The sequence below is a fragment of the Lissotriton vulgaris genome, unplaced genomic scaffold (genome assembly GCF_964263255.1).
Source record: "Lissotriton vulgaris unplaced genomic scaffold, aLisVul1.2 SCAFFOLD_1499, whole genome shotgun sequence".
In the NCBI taxonomy this organism is placed as follows: Eukaryota; Metazoa; Chordata; class Amphibia; order Caudata; family Salamandridae; genus Lissotriton; species Lissotriton vulgaris.
This window is the reverse complement of record NW_028252508.1, coordinates 1-13,220: the sequence shown is the minus strand read 5'-3', so window position 1 is coordinate 13,220 and position 13,220 is coordinate 1. Positions and strand designations below refer to the sequence as shown.

General features: G+C 44.2%; 1 long non-coding RNA gene across 1 annotated transcript in view; it reads left to right on the top strand.

Moving 5' to 3' along the window:
* Positions 1–6,716, top strand: part of LOC147662132 (uncharacterized) — a 178,376-nt gene extending 171,660 nt beyond the window's left edge. Inside the window, exons 2-3 of the long non-coding RNA XR_015305969.1 lie at positions 5,495–5,619; positions 6,591–6,716. This is a non-coding gene — a long non-coding RNA (uncharacterized LOC147662132). The remainder of the gene's footprint in view (positions 1–5,494; positions 5,620–6,590) is intronic.
* Positions 6,717–13,220: the final 6,504 nt, after the last annotated feature.

Below are 13,220 nucleotides of genomic sequence, written 5' to 3'. Positions count from 1 at the left end.
TGACCAAAAGGGGGCAGAGTAGACCCCCCGGACCCCCTAGGTTTGATGTGGGGGGAGCGCCCGGTACGCTCACCGGGGAGCGTACCATGGGGGAAAAGGAATGACAGTTTTTAAAAAATGTAGCCTTTTTTATAAATTGGAGGTAGTTCTAAACAACTTTTTTTCTTCTTTTTGTTGTTTTATATTTTTTTGAATGCTTTTTTTGACCATTTTGTACGTGTTTCGGCTTTTATGAACAATTTTATAGTTTTTTTGTTATTTTTATGGGGAGAAACAAAAAACAGGGAATTGTAAACGGCTCAACTGGAGCAAAAAAAATTGGGAAAAAATTATGTTTTTTTGGGGCAATTGTGGTTGTCACCAGCACGGTTGATGAGCTTTATGCTTTACTCACCATAGGTGATTGTTTTACCACAAAATATACAAGTGATCTTGTATTGCCCAAACTGGGGTTGTATGTTTGGGACCATCTCCCTTGTCTCTGGTCCCGATGGAGTGGGTTGCTTTCTTTTGGAGGTGCTGGGTGAAGATTGGGGAGGGTTTCTGGCCAGTTCTCGGACCTCTGCTGCAGCATAGTTGTTACGATGCCGGCGCTGCATGTGGCAAATCATGGTGTTATTGCCAAAAGAGTACTTCTTGTTATGGTTCCCCCTTGAAAGTTCAATGCCACAGATTAGGCAAGTAACCCTTGGCGCATTCACTTTTTTTAGGTCCTTTGGGATGGAAAAAAACTCCCAGATAATGTGCTGCTTTAGCCTATATGGGGTATTATCTTCTGGCAGTAACCTCCTCCTCCTCCTCCTCCTCTCCTCCTCCTCCTCCTTCTTCATCTCCACCACTGTGGTGTTGTGGTGGTCCTCTTGGTGGTGGTGGTGGTGGCGACTGAGATGCTCCTGCTGCTGCTACTGAAGCCATTTTTCAGTCCAAAAAGGTACAGAGAGGTCTTTCAACAGGTCTTCTCTCAAAGTACAAAGTGAGAATGAGGAAAAAAGGTGGGGGCTTTCATCATTAGGAAAAAAAACTGTCCTGAAACAATGAAAAGTGTTATGTTCAGGTCACATGACCAGGGCTTTCATCATTTGGAAACCAAAACTGTCCTGAACCAATAAAGTGTTATTTTTAGGTCACATGACCCAACGCGCGTCGCATAAGCGCGTCGGATGCTTACGGGTGCGTTTACGCCATGCGTATCACGCGGACGCGGCTATGCGATACGTCACAATGATATTTTCGTTTGCGGTAATAGCGCTAACTGGACGCTCACCGGTACGCCCTGGGGCGCGCCGTAGACTGCGCTTACCGGTGCGCTCACCGGGATGCGCACCAGGAGCGCTCCAGGGCAAAAAAAAAAAAAACCATGAACAATATACATAAAAAAAATAGTATTACATAAATATACAATATAGGTTTCATTATAAAAAATATTACATTTCATAGCTATAGAAATTTGCTATTATAAAACCTTTAAAATTCACTGAAAAAAACATAGGTTTCACACCAGTTATAGTTAGGAATTAGCATTTAAAAAACCTATGAAATTCACTGAAAAAACCATAGGTGGAGTGGTGTGGCTCACTGGTTAGAGGCGGCAGACCCGGAAGCAGAGAACGGCCCGAGACCAGGGTTCGAATCCCGACGCGGCAGGGTCGTGGACCAGGGTCAACGGACTCGATAATTCTCGCCTCGGTGCCTATTCTAACCAGGGATCACACTCAGCAACTCTGGGCATTAAGCTTGCCTCATCTCTACAACGGCCCCCCCTAGACGCCGGGGATGCCTGGTTTCACCTTGGAGATACCCAGAAGGGACCATCTCACAGGGAAAGCCAGGACGGGTTCCCCAGCGGTCTTCAGCGCCAGGACACCCCGAGATGGGGTAGCAGTGCGCTTTACAAGTATCATCATTACATTATATAGCATTTAAAAACCTATTAAATTCACTGAAAAAACCATAGGTTTGACACCAGTTATAGTGAGCTGGAAATTTTACTGACATAAAACCATTGAAATTTCCACGTTATAGTTAGTTGGACTCACTATAACTTGCGCGCCTGCAATGCACTGCTGATGACGTCACATATTACATCACTCATGACATGGTCAGTGACATCACTCATGTTTCCCGTTATATTGATTACTTCTTGCAAAGTCATGTCCAAAGTCTTGCCAGTTATATCAAGGACACCTGGGACTTTTTGTCCAAGCTTGGCACAGTGCAATGGCAAACAAACTGGTGTATGATTACACTAGATATTGAATCCTTATATACTTGTATTGAACACTGCAAGGGTATTGAAGCAGTCAGGCATTATTTGGGACAGAAGTCTTGTGAATACTATGGACATAATCAAATGTTATGTGACCTGGTAAATTGGTGCCTCAACAATAACTTTTTTATGTATGGCAAAGACATATGGAAACAGATTAGAGGTGTTGCGATGGGATCCTGCTTCTCCCCCAGCTATGCGTGTTTACACGTAGGCTGGTGGGAGGAGCGGGATCTTGTCGGGGCACCAGGTTTTAGTAATGTCAAATATTGGATGAGATTCATTGACGTTTTTTGCATATGGGAGGGTGACATTTCCAGTGCACACCAGTTTGTCAAAACTCAACAGTAACACCAGTAATTTATTTTTTACATCTAATGTAAGCAGACAATCGGCCCAATTTCTAGATGTTCAAATTGACATCGTAGGGGCCAATATTACAACATCATTATACCGCAAACCCACTGCTGGCAACAGCATATTTCATGCCAGCAGTGGACACCCCTGACACGTGATTGAAAGCATACCTTTGGGGGAACTTTTGCGGTTAAAACGAATCTGCAGTAGTACTGAGAAATTTGTTGAGGGAGCTACTGCAATGATGGAAACTCTGAGGGCTAGGGGTTATAGTGAGTCAACCCTTTCCAAGGCACTAATCAAAACTAAGGAAAGGTCCAGAGAATCTCTCCTTATACCCAAAACCCCAGAAACAGGGAACAATGATCAATCTCCCAGACTTATTATCACCTATAGTCAGCAACAACGGCAAATAAAATCCATCATTAACAGGCACTGGCCCATTATAAAAACAGACGGTGTGTTATGTTCGAGAGTCTCAGACCTATTGTCACCTTCAAAAAAGCCTACAGCATACTAGTCCAGCCTAGTCCAGAGCTGGTCAGTGGGAGTGCCTGGCTCACTAGGAAGGGCTTTTATAAATGTAGTTTGTGCCATGCGTGCAAATTTGGGCAAAACACCACCTACTATGATAGTCCCTTTTCCAGTACAAACATTGCAATTAAGGGCAATTTTAACTGTCGCACGGAGTTTGCTGTATATGTCCTGACGTGCACCTGCGGTTTGTGCTATGTGGGCAGCACGAGGTCGCAGGTGCAGGTCAGGATATTGCCGCATCTCCGGGCCATTGTAAACCATGACTCCGCCTACCCCGTGGCACGGCATTTTGATTCATCACACACCAGGGATCTGGCGTGTTTGAGCTATTATGTCATTGATGCAGTGCCCCCTTTGAGACGGGGTGGTGACAGGGACAAACTGCTAAGAAAGTTGGAGACCCAATACATTATTGCGTTAGATAGCAAACAGCCATATGGATTGAACGCAACTGAGGATCTTCACAACTTTTTATAATTGCTTCTTTCGTTTATCATCTTTTTGTTGCGTGGCTATTGTGTATTAGTATGTACAAGTCTTGGCCCATCCAAAGTGGCATTTTGGAGCCATGGTATAACCGGTCTCTAAAATCAATAACCCATTGAGCAAAACCTTAGTACACACGGCAGGTGTACATCAGATTTAATTAATCTGAGTACACCGTCAGCATTATATGTGTACATGGATTCTCCATATCTCTTTTAATATTGTATATAATTCATAACAATATATATTTATCAGCTTCATATATATTTTTTTCACAGAATATTTTTCCGTTTTTTCACTCACTAGTATGCACATGTACCGAGGAGCACAAATATTTTGGTTTCTTTGTAACATAAATTGTAAATAGGTCTTAATATTTATGATGTATATAATTCATGAAATTTGAATTTTAAATAATAAATACTTTATACATCAGCTTTCGCCATGCTGTCGGTGTGGAGGTTTGAGGATTTGCTTTGTGTATGTATATATGTATGTATATGTATGTGTGTGTATATATATATATATATATATATATATATATATATATATATATATATATATATATATATATATATATATATATATGTGTGTGTATATATATATTTTACAAGAGCACCGGATTACATTGCACAAGGTCAGATTCATTTTAATATAAATACTGGAGATTAAGGGCCCGATTACAAGTCTGGCAATTCATGGACCGCCAGATTCATGGGGGTGCGGCGGTGGCGTCTGCCGACTGCCCTATTAGGAGTCAGGTGGTCAGAATCGCCACAGCCCTGCCGCCAGGGAACGGTGTAGAGGCATCCATATGCTTGGCGGGACCGTAGCGGTCCCTCCACCCATATTAGGAGTTTTCTCTCCGCCAGGGTTTTCACGTTGGTTCCTCCACTATGAAAACCCTGGCAGAGAGGAAACCGAGGGGGCACTACAGCACCCCCTGTAGCATCTGTGCCCTGTTGATGCACACAGGGGGGCTCGACATGTGCCACCCTGTGTGCATGCACACCAGGTTCTGCACTGCATGGACTTTTTAGAAGTCCAAGCAGTGCAGGAACTGTTTTAGGTGTTCCCATTGTGGTGCCTGTTTTTAGTGGCACTGCTGTAGGAACACCAAAAAACAAGCCAGCCAAACAGTAGGAAACTCCAAATCTGGCGGGCGGCCCAACCATGGCTTTGGTCAAAGTCGTAATCTGGCCCTAAGTGATATGCCCAGAATGAAAGGATGTTGACCCAACATTGGGACTTGAGCCTTGTTCAGGAAATTCAAAATTGGCATCTCTGGCCATTAAGCCACATCCATCATTCTCAATTTATGTGTCGTACACAAGTGGTATTGTTGGGTATGATCATATATAGTGAGCCTATTGTATTTTGAAATGGTTTTGTGACTTTGAAAAAAAATAGCACCAACAAATGCAGACATTTTATTGCTTATGCGTACTTGCAAAGGTGTGTTTTAAAACTGGATATGGGAACATTGTTCAGCACCTTTACATTGGGACACAAATAGGGTCAATCATTTTAAATATTACTTCACATAGACCAGGACTTTCTCAATCCACCAAAAATGCGCTTGCGGCCTACCAGTCGGTCACTATCCACAATTTGGGAAACACTGCAATACATTCAAGAGGATCTGGCAATTATTGTATTGAGAAGCCATCAGACTTCATCTTGGAGAAACAAATGTGTTGGGTTAATGGTTGTCTACAATTAATGACTTCTATGTAAATATTATTATTTGAATATTATCCGATAACCGTTCTGCTAATGTTCTTCGACTACATCTATTCTCTAATATTCAATGACGGCACATGAAACCTTCTTTTTTCCATTAATTAGCTCCATAACTCAGTGAGTAAAATGGATGAGGCAGATGAAGAGTTGCTTGATCCTTCCGAGATTCAGCGAAACATTGAGGACTCCATTTTCCCAGATACACCTGCATCGTCTCGAGATCAAGAAAGGTAAATGTTCAGGAAAAGTAGAAATGTAGCCTCTGTTCATTGGGTAGGTAGGCCATGGAGTTTCACTGAAGAGTCCTGCTTACAACAGTAGTAGCTTTCTTCATGTACATGTTGAGATGTGTCATCAACCAGCCTTCCCTTCTTTAACAAAGGTTTAAATGATTCATTTTTTCCTGATTGGAGGTGTCCGGAGTTTAATGATCTGATCTGTTATTATAACCACCCATGTACTTTTATTTGTAGCACCACTGTACTAGGAATTACCTCATTTTCAGTTACGATATCTAGGTGTCTATGGAATTTATCTTTATTAGCCCTGTTTCGCCAAATCTTGTTGGTACGATCAGTAATGTGGAGTGCTTTGTGATATTTAAACCATCGGCATAGGCACAGCAAATGAGCAGAGATTTGGAGTTCTTAATGCTGTATGGCTGTGTGTATACAACATCCAGCTTCCTGGTTTTTGTAGACCTGAGACCCCCCCCCCCCCCCCCCCCCCCGGCTATGTTTCCTGCTTTTAATTGATCAAGTACTCCCACTACCCGAGCATCTAATCGCTATTTTAATCAACGTTTGTGAAATTTGCACATATAGGTCTTATGTGTAACCTGCCCAACTGGTCCACATAAACAGCATTAGGCTAGGCTGCAGCTTCCTTTGCACCCCCTTTGTCTTATCATACGTTCTTTGGTAGAGTCATGTGCTAGAGACACAGTCCAGTATTGTAGCTGTTTGCTGATAGAGGACCATTGACTTGACCAGAAGGATACTATCTCTAGCTTAATCGCCTGCACTGAATGGGTGCACAGACAGTGCTCCGTGACCCAGCAGACTTCACAAATCCCGAGCAGACACGGGCTGCGCTATTTGGGTCTCACTCTCCTATTTGCTTCGGTGCTTTTGTTTTCTTCCATGTTTTCAGTTGATTGCACTTGGCCCTGCTGGTCCACACCTTAATACCTGTTTTCCAGTTGGATTTTTTTACAGAGGTGCTGCATCGCCTGTACAGCTGAAAGGGAGAGTCAGAGATGCCTCTGGAAGGCTAATTCAAAGCCGTTGATTGGCCATGAAGGTCACTTTGGAAATGCTACTTATGATCTAAGGTAAGGTGAAGTTTATTATGCATAGTTAATTAAAACCAGTGCAAAGCATGTTACAAAGGATCTTAAAATATCATACTTTAAAACCGTTAAAAAATAAAAATAAGATTAAAAGGTACAGTGTGGCTGTCCATGCGCCTTTTTACAAAGATGGAACAGTGGATTCCCTTGCTTCCTTCTGTCCGTCTGCTTGTTAGCCTGTATCTGTGTTGTTGATCCCCGGTTTTGGCTGTCTTGGAATTCTTTGCTCAACCATCGCGAGAAATTTGACATATCTGCAGTTCAATTTAGTATTTACAGGATTCAGGCAGGCGAGCACCGCTTGCCTTCTGGTGCTAATCCCTTTTTGCTTAAACTGATCCTTAAGGAGCAGTTGGTGGGCTTGTTGTAGTTCTTCACAAAGACAGGTGACATGGAGAATGTCACCCTTCTTTGAGTTGCAGAGCGGGCAGGCCTCGTTGCCCTCTGTCCTGAGCTATGGTGGGAGATTCTCTATACTGGTCAGATTCCCTAATCTGTATTTCAGGAACCTCATTTTTGTGGCTTTTGGGTAACCCTGACTAAAGTATGTTTGTGGTGTCAAAGATTTGTATGAGTTGAGGGTCGTCCATGCATGCGATCTTTTGGAAAAAACAGCCTTGTCCTCTAGTAAGGAAAGTAATTTGACTTTTTTCCAAACTAGTTTTTTAAAAGTGTTATGCCCAAGTTGCATGTCCCAAAGTGCAGAGTTTGGTCGCTCCCAGCGCTGCCTGCAAGTAAGTTCTTGCCTGAGATGCGTCCCTGCCTTGTATGTCCTGCCATAGCAAAGAGTTTAATGTGTCTGTAGTGGCGGTTCTGAGTTTGTGGCAGCAAATGATGTATGCTCCGTGCCTGGCTAAATCTTTTTTTTGCAGGCCGAACTCCAGTCTTATTGGAGCAGGCGAAGTGTGGAGCGGGAGCAAAAACATTGTTCTGTAAGCTTTAACCTGTATATTGTCCAGGTTTTTAGAGTCTTCCCCGCAAGGCCTCGCTGCCATAGGCAATTGAGGGGAGTAGCTTCGCCTGAATGACTTTCAGATAGGGGTCAGGGTCGGTCCCATCAGTTGGGTAGCTAAATTTTTCAACGTCACGGCAATCAGTGCTCCTCTTCTTCTTGTTTCCTGCTTCTGCTGCACAAATGAGCCTTCTCTATCAAAAATAACTTAAGTATTTATACTCACAGGCTGGCTCAATTTTTAAACCGCCAAGAGATCAGGTCTTCTGTTTTTTGTTGATGTTGATGGACATCGTACGAGTCTTGCTCAGGTTTATTTTAAGGTGTTTTCCGTTGCATAATAGTGCATTTCCATCAGAAGCTGCTGGAGACCAGTATAGGTGTGGCTGAGTAGTACAACGTCATCAGCATACAGAAGGTTACTCAGAGTTTTCCCTCCCATCCTCTGTGAGTGGGAATTGCAGGTATCAAGTATTCTTGGTAAATCCGCCATAAAGAGATTGAACAATATTGGAGCAAGCACGCACCCTTGTTTAAGTCCTTTGGTGGTACGAACTTTTGAGGACAGATGGGTGCCGCTTCCTAGTTTCACCTGTACCCAGGTGTCAGTGTGAAGAAGCTTCAACGTGTTTAGAGTCTGCTGTGATATGCCCCATTGTGCCAGTTTCCCCCATAGTCTGCCTCTCTCGATGTTATCGAATGCAGCACTGAAGTCGATGTAGCACAAATGCAGCAGGAGTTTTTCGGTTTTTGCTGCATCAATAATTAATGAAATGGCGAGGATATTAGTTGTTCCAGTCTTTTTCCGAAAGCCGGTCTGATTCGGTGGTATGATCAGATTTGACTCAGCCCAAAGTGCGATCTCCTCTAAGATGGTCCCCGCGAAGTATTTCGCATCGTTGTCAAGGAGGGCTACTAAGCGATAGTTGTTTGGGTCCATCTTGTCTCCTTTTTTGTAAATAGGGACGATCGTCGACCCCCCCCCTCCAGGATTCTGGGATTCTGTTTAAAAGCCTAACTTCCGTGCATAGGGTTTGCATGATGTCTGCCCACTCTGTGTTTTTTGCTTTAAAAGGGGCTGGTGGGATACCGTTTGGTCCTGGAGCACCTATCTTATCTTCAAGCGCTGCGAGGCCCCAGGGCGGTTATGCGCTATACAAATGCAATTTTTCATTTAATTTCTTTCCTGCCTTTAGTTATCTGCTTTTTGATTGAGGCTATCTGCTGAGTTCTAGAGGTGTCTTGGCTGTTGGTGAATGAGCCTTGATCGACCTGACCCAATATCGCAGACGTGTACGTTTCACAATCTGACTCTGTGCTCTTGTTGATCCTTTTTTGTGCTCCTGCGTGCTCTGAATGGTCATTGAAGTGACTGGAGAGGTCATTAATCCAAGACTCGTGATGTGAGATCCTAAATCTTTGTGCTGTGGGCGCATGATCCTATTCACTGATTGCCAGAAGCGGCCACTATTGTTAGTTTTGGTGTTGTATAGTAATTTTGCCCAAACCTTGTTTTCAACATCTTTTTTAATATTTCATTTTGTTCAATTGAGCACAGCCCTTTGGTGTTTCAGCTCTGCTCGTAGGTAGATGTTAGGGGCTAATCTCAGCTTCCGTAATGTCAGGTTAACTGATCTTTTTAGTGTCTTTAGTTGTGATCTCGGTTCTTTCTTTAGGTTGTTTTTGCAGCTCTCTTTGTGAGGATTGACTTTTGGGGCAACCTTGATTGCCAGTTCTTTTAGCAATATTCCCATGTAGTTCTCCCAATAGCTAGTGTGCCCAACAGCAATTGATTTTTGGATGTTGTATAGTTGAAGTGCAGCTTAAGGCAGAATGGTCTCATTAACTGGCGTGCATTTGATCCTTTTTTTGTTCATGGAGTAAGTCGACCCAAGCGATATATCTGGCCTGATTGGGGTTGGCGTCTTTGATATTATATGGCATTCCTGGGGGCGATGATCGCTTTCTACCTTATCCCCCATTCTAAACCCCAAGATGTATGGGAATAGCGCAAGACTAGCAAAAATATAGTCCAGAATGGAGCTTGCTGTGGTCGAATAGGTTTCTACTGGAGGAGTCTGTCAACAATCTCCCGTTTAGTGCCCGAAGGTTTTGATGTTCTAGGTTGTAGAGAAAACAGTTGTTTTAATGTTTTCTCCTGTTTAGTGGGGCACTTTGCGTTGGTATGGTATAAATTCTGTTTAGAGCCAATGCCTCTTCTGCTGCTGACGAGCCAAGTAGATCTTGATTTATGTCCCCTGTCAGAAGGAAGAGTGGCTTTTCCATCTGGGTGACATACTCAGCCAATTGATTGGAGATTTTGGAGGAGTCTTTAGCTCTGTTTTTGGGATGGACGTATGCGTTGATTATGTATACCTCTTCTTCTTTATTCCCAAGGGCTAATTCTATCTTTACTGCTAATGTTGTAGATGAATCCATAAGGATTGCCGAAGATATTGATGTAGTGGAAACGTAGGTGGCCAAGCCTCCTGAATGGTGGCCAAATCTACTGGTCCTTGCTGCTGCTGTGGCAAAGCAAGTATAGCCCGTGATGTGCTGTGGAGTTATGAGCCAGGTTTCTTGCAGCGTTATGTCAAAGAGTAATATAATGCTGGAAGTCTGGATCGTCCATTTTTGAGTTTAGGCCGTTAATGTTCCAGGAGCAGATGCCTATGGTTGATGCCCTTCCCCTGCTGCCTTCTCTGTTTTGTTGATAGCGTCAGACCTCTTCAGGGCGTATAAAGGTGGTTTGGGACAATATTTCCCTGTAGGAGCTTGGTTTTGCTCTGATACCGCCGTTGAACATGCTTCCGACTGGCCCCGGAGGCTGCATATGCTGCCTTTTGGTGAGCTTCCTCGTATGGTCCTGATTGCACTGAAAGTGCGAGTCTGTTTCTTTAGCGCTGGGCTCAACCGGCTCGTAGATGGTGTTAAGTGATAACCTGCTGCCGCCGTTGGACGAGATGCTGGTCGCTGCCAGGGGCTACTCTTGCTTCTTTTAGGTGAGCTTCCCAGTGTATCCCTAAGAACACTAAAGGTGTGAACCTGATGTATCTCTGGCACCAGACTTGTCCTGCTCAAAAATGGCGAAGGATAAGCTGGTCTTTGTAGGGGGACCAGCTTGATTCCCCAGTTTTGGAATAGCTCTGCTTCCGCTAAGATAAAATCTGCGACATTGCTAGAGGTCCAAGTTGTCTTGGTTGCCTCGGGGCTTTGTGGGTTAGCAGCGGGTAAGAATTCTACAGAGACTAGGCCCTTTGTGCTTATTCCCCCCAAATTGGGGATACATTCCATTAGTCTGAGAATGTTGCCGCGATTTAGCAGGTCCTGTTGCCCTTTTGACATATATTCAGGGTAGAAAAACAGGATCTGTCGGCTGTCTGAATCTCCCTTCTCTCTGCGGTTTTGTTGGTGAGTGGTATGCTTTAGCTGTTGGTCCATAGCCTAGTTGTACTTCATGGGTTACCAGGTAATTACTTTCGCCAGGTGTTGTGGCAGGATGTGTTGTTGATTTGGTTGAGGAAATTTGCTTTGATATTGCGCCTGTGTCGAGTGGCCATTTTACCTGTGAGTGCACTGTTTGGCTAGGAATGGAATGAGCTGTCGTAGTTGCTGTGACCCTGGATGGATCTTCGTGGTTTGAGCTTAACATTGGACCAGTAATGCTTTTTCCGTCCCCTTCATGGGGGTTTGACATGGATTATTGCTTACTTTCAACTGATGTTAGTGCCTCTTGGTTGATCGTCTCGTCAGGTGCTTGCCCTAGGGAAGCAGACTCCTATTTGGGGGTACTGGCTCTCCCGCTTGTCCTTGAGTGTCGCACTCTTGTTTGATCTTGTTGCTGCCGATTTGTTTAGGCAGTTGGATCTTCATTGCCTCTTTTTGGTGTGCATCATTTTGTTTTGTTTGGTCTCTTGTTGGAGAGTCTTGGGTCCGTTTCCCATCTTGATCCGGCGAACTGCTGTTTAGTTTTTGCTGTTGATTAAAACTGTTTGAAGCATGATTTGCCCGATCTGTTGGGCATGCATTGATTATGTTAACCAAACGTTTTTCCTTTGTACCAGTGAAAATAGAGAAGTATTTTGTTGTATCTGTTTGTGGTTTTTGGTTGCGCCCTTTACTTTTTTGTTGTCGACGTTGTTTTGCATTGAGTTTTTGCGGGATTCCCCAGTCCCGTCTGTGTTATCCCCCCATTTTCAGAAGCAAGGTGGTAGTTTGGCCTTATACTGGATGTTTCCCTCCTAGGTGCTCCCTCTTTGATTTTGTTGGAGCCCAGATCTTTTGTTGCGTTTTCTTTGTGTAGGTTCCTTATGTCGCCTATGAGGCCAGTTAGCATTGAGGGCAATGTAGCTAGTTTGTCCACTACTTGGCTGCAATTGCAGCTAAGGTAGGTATTTGTTTATGCTCTCGTTATCAAATTGTTCATGTTGCCCAGCTTATCAATGCCGGCTGTGAAAACTGCCAGTGTGTTAAGGAGGGTTAGTTGTAACTCCATTTTTTCTGATTGGTATTGCAGGGCTTCGACAGCTAGCTGGATTGTGCTTAACAATGAATTCCAGGTACGGATGTGTTCTTTCCTGAGCTCTTTCTCGTTTTTACTGTTAATATTGTTGGCTACCAAAGGTGGGTAAAGATGGAGATGCTCTTTGTGATCTGGGTTATAGGTTGCAAGCATATCTTCCCATTCAAGTCTGTTAAGAAAAGACACAGTTGCCCTGCCATCAGCTTTCTGACTAGGGTCCTGAGAACCTGCTCCCAGCCTTCCCGAGTTGGTCAGTGCGTCAGCTAGGCCATAGTCATCCGGATCTGTAAGTGGTGGAGCGCTTCCAGACGTTGGATTTACAGACTGGATAGGTGTGCTGTGGCTCGTGGATTGTATGCTCGGCATGGGGCTGAAGTGTGTTTCCTTAGAAAATACTGCTGCTTCTGTATTTGGATCGGCCCCAGGTACCCTTTCAATTGGCCAATTACCTGGTTTGTCGCCTGAATGTGATGCTAAAGAAGTTTTTTCGTTGACAGTAGGTTCGGCCAGTGAAGACCTCTGGATGTTGCTCCGACTGCATGTATCCTGTCCTACCAGGAGGTGATTGCGGATTGGAGATAGAATCATGGGGCTTTCCACTTACAGATGGGGTGCTCTGAGCTGAGCTAATGTTCTTGTGCTTCGAGATCCTGCCTTGATGCAGTTGTGCCATGGGTTTTTCTGGGGAAGAAGGGCTTGTGGTCATTGCTAACATTGGTGGTGGCGAGTCTGATGGTCGCGGTGACAACGGTAACAGTGGGGTTTGCAAGCCATGCAGGTGTTCGTTGCTCGAAGATGGCTGAACCTGCGTCCTTTAAAAAGTTGAACTTTGTGTAAATCTTTGGTTGATAACGCTTGTTTGTGGCTTGCGGTTTTATTGCTGCCGTCTCACGGGCCGAGACCGGTTCCTGCTCTGTTGTGATGAGGTTCGGCTCTGTGCCGGGGGGTGCGCTTGGGTTTGTTTTATTACCCTTTTTATTTCCCGTTGTTGCCTTTGATTTTGGCT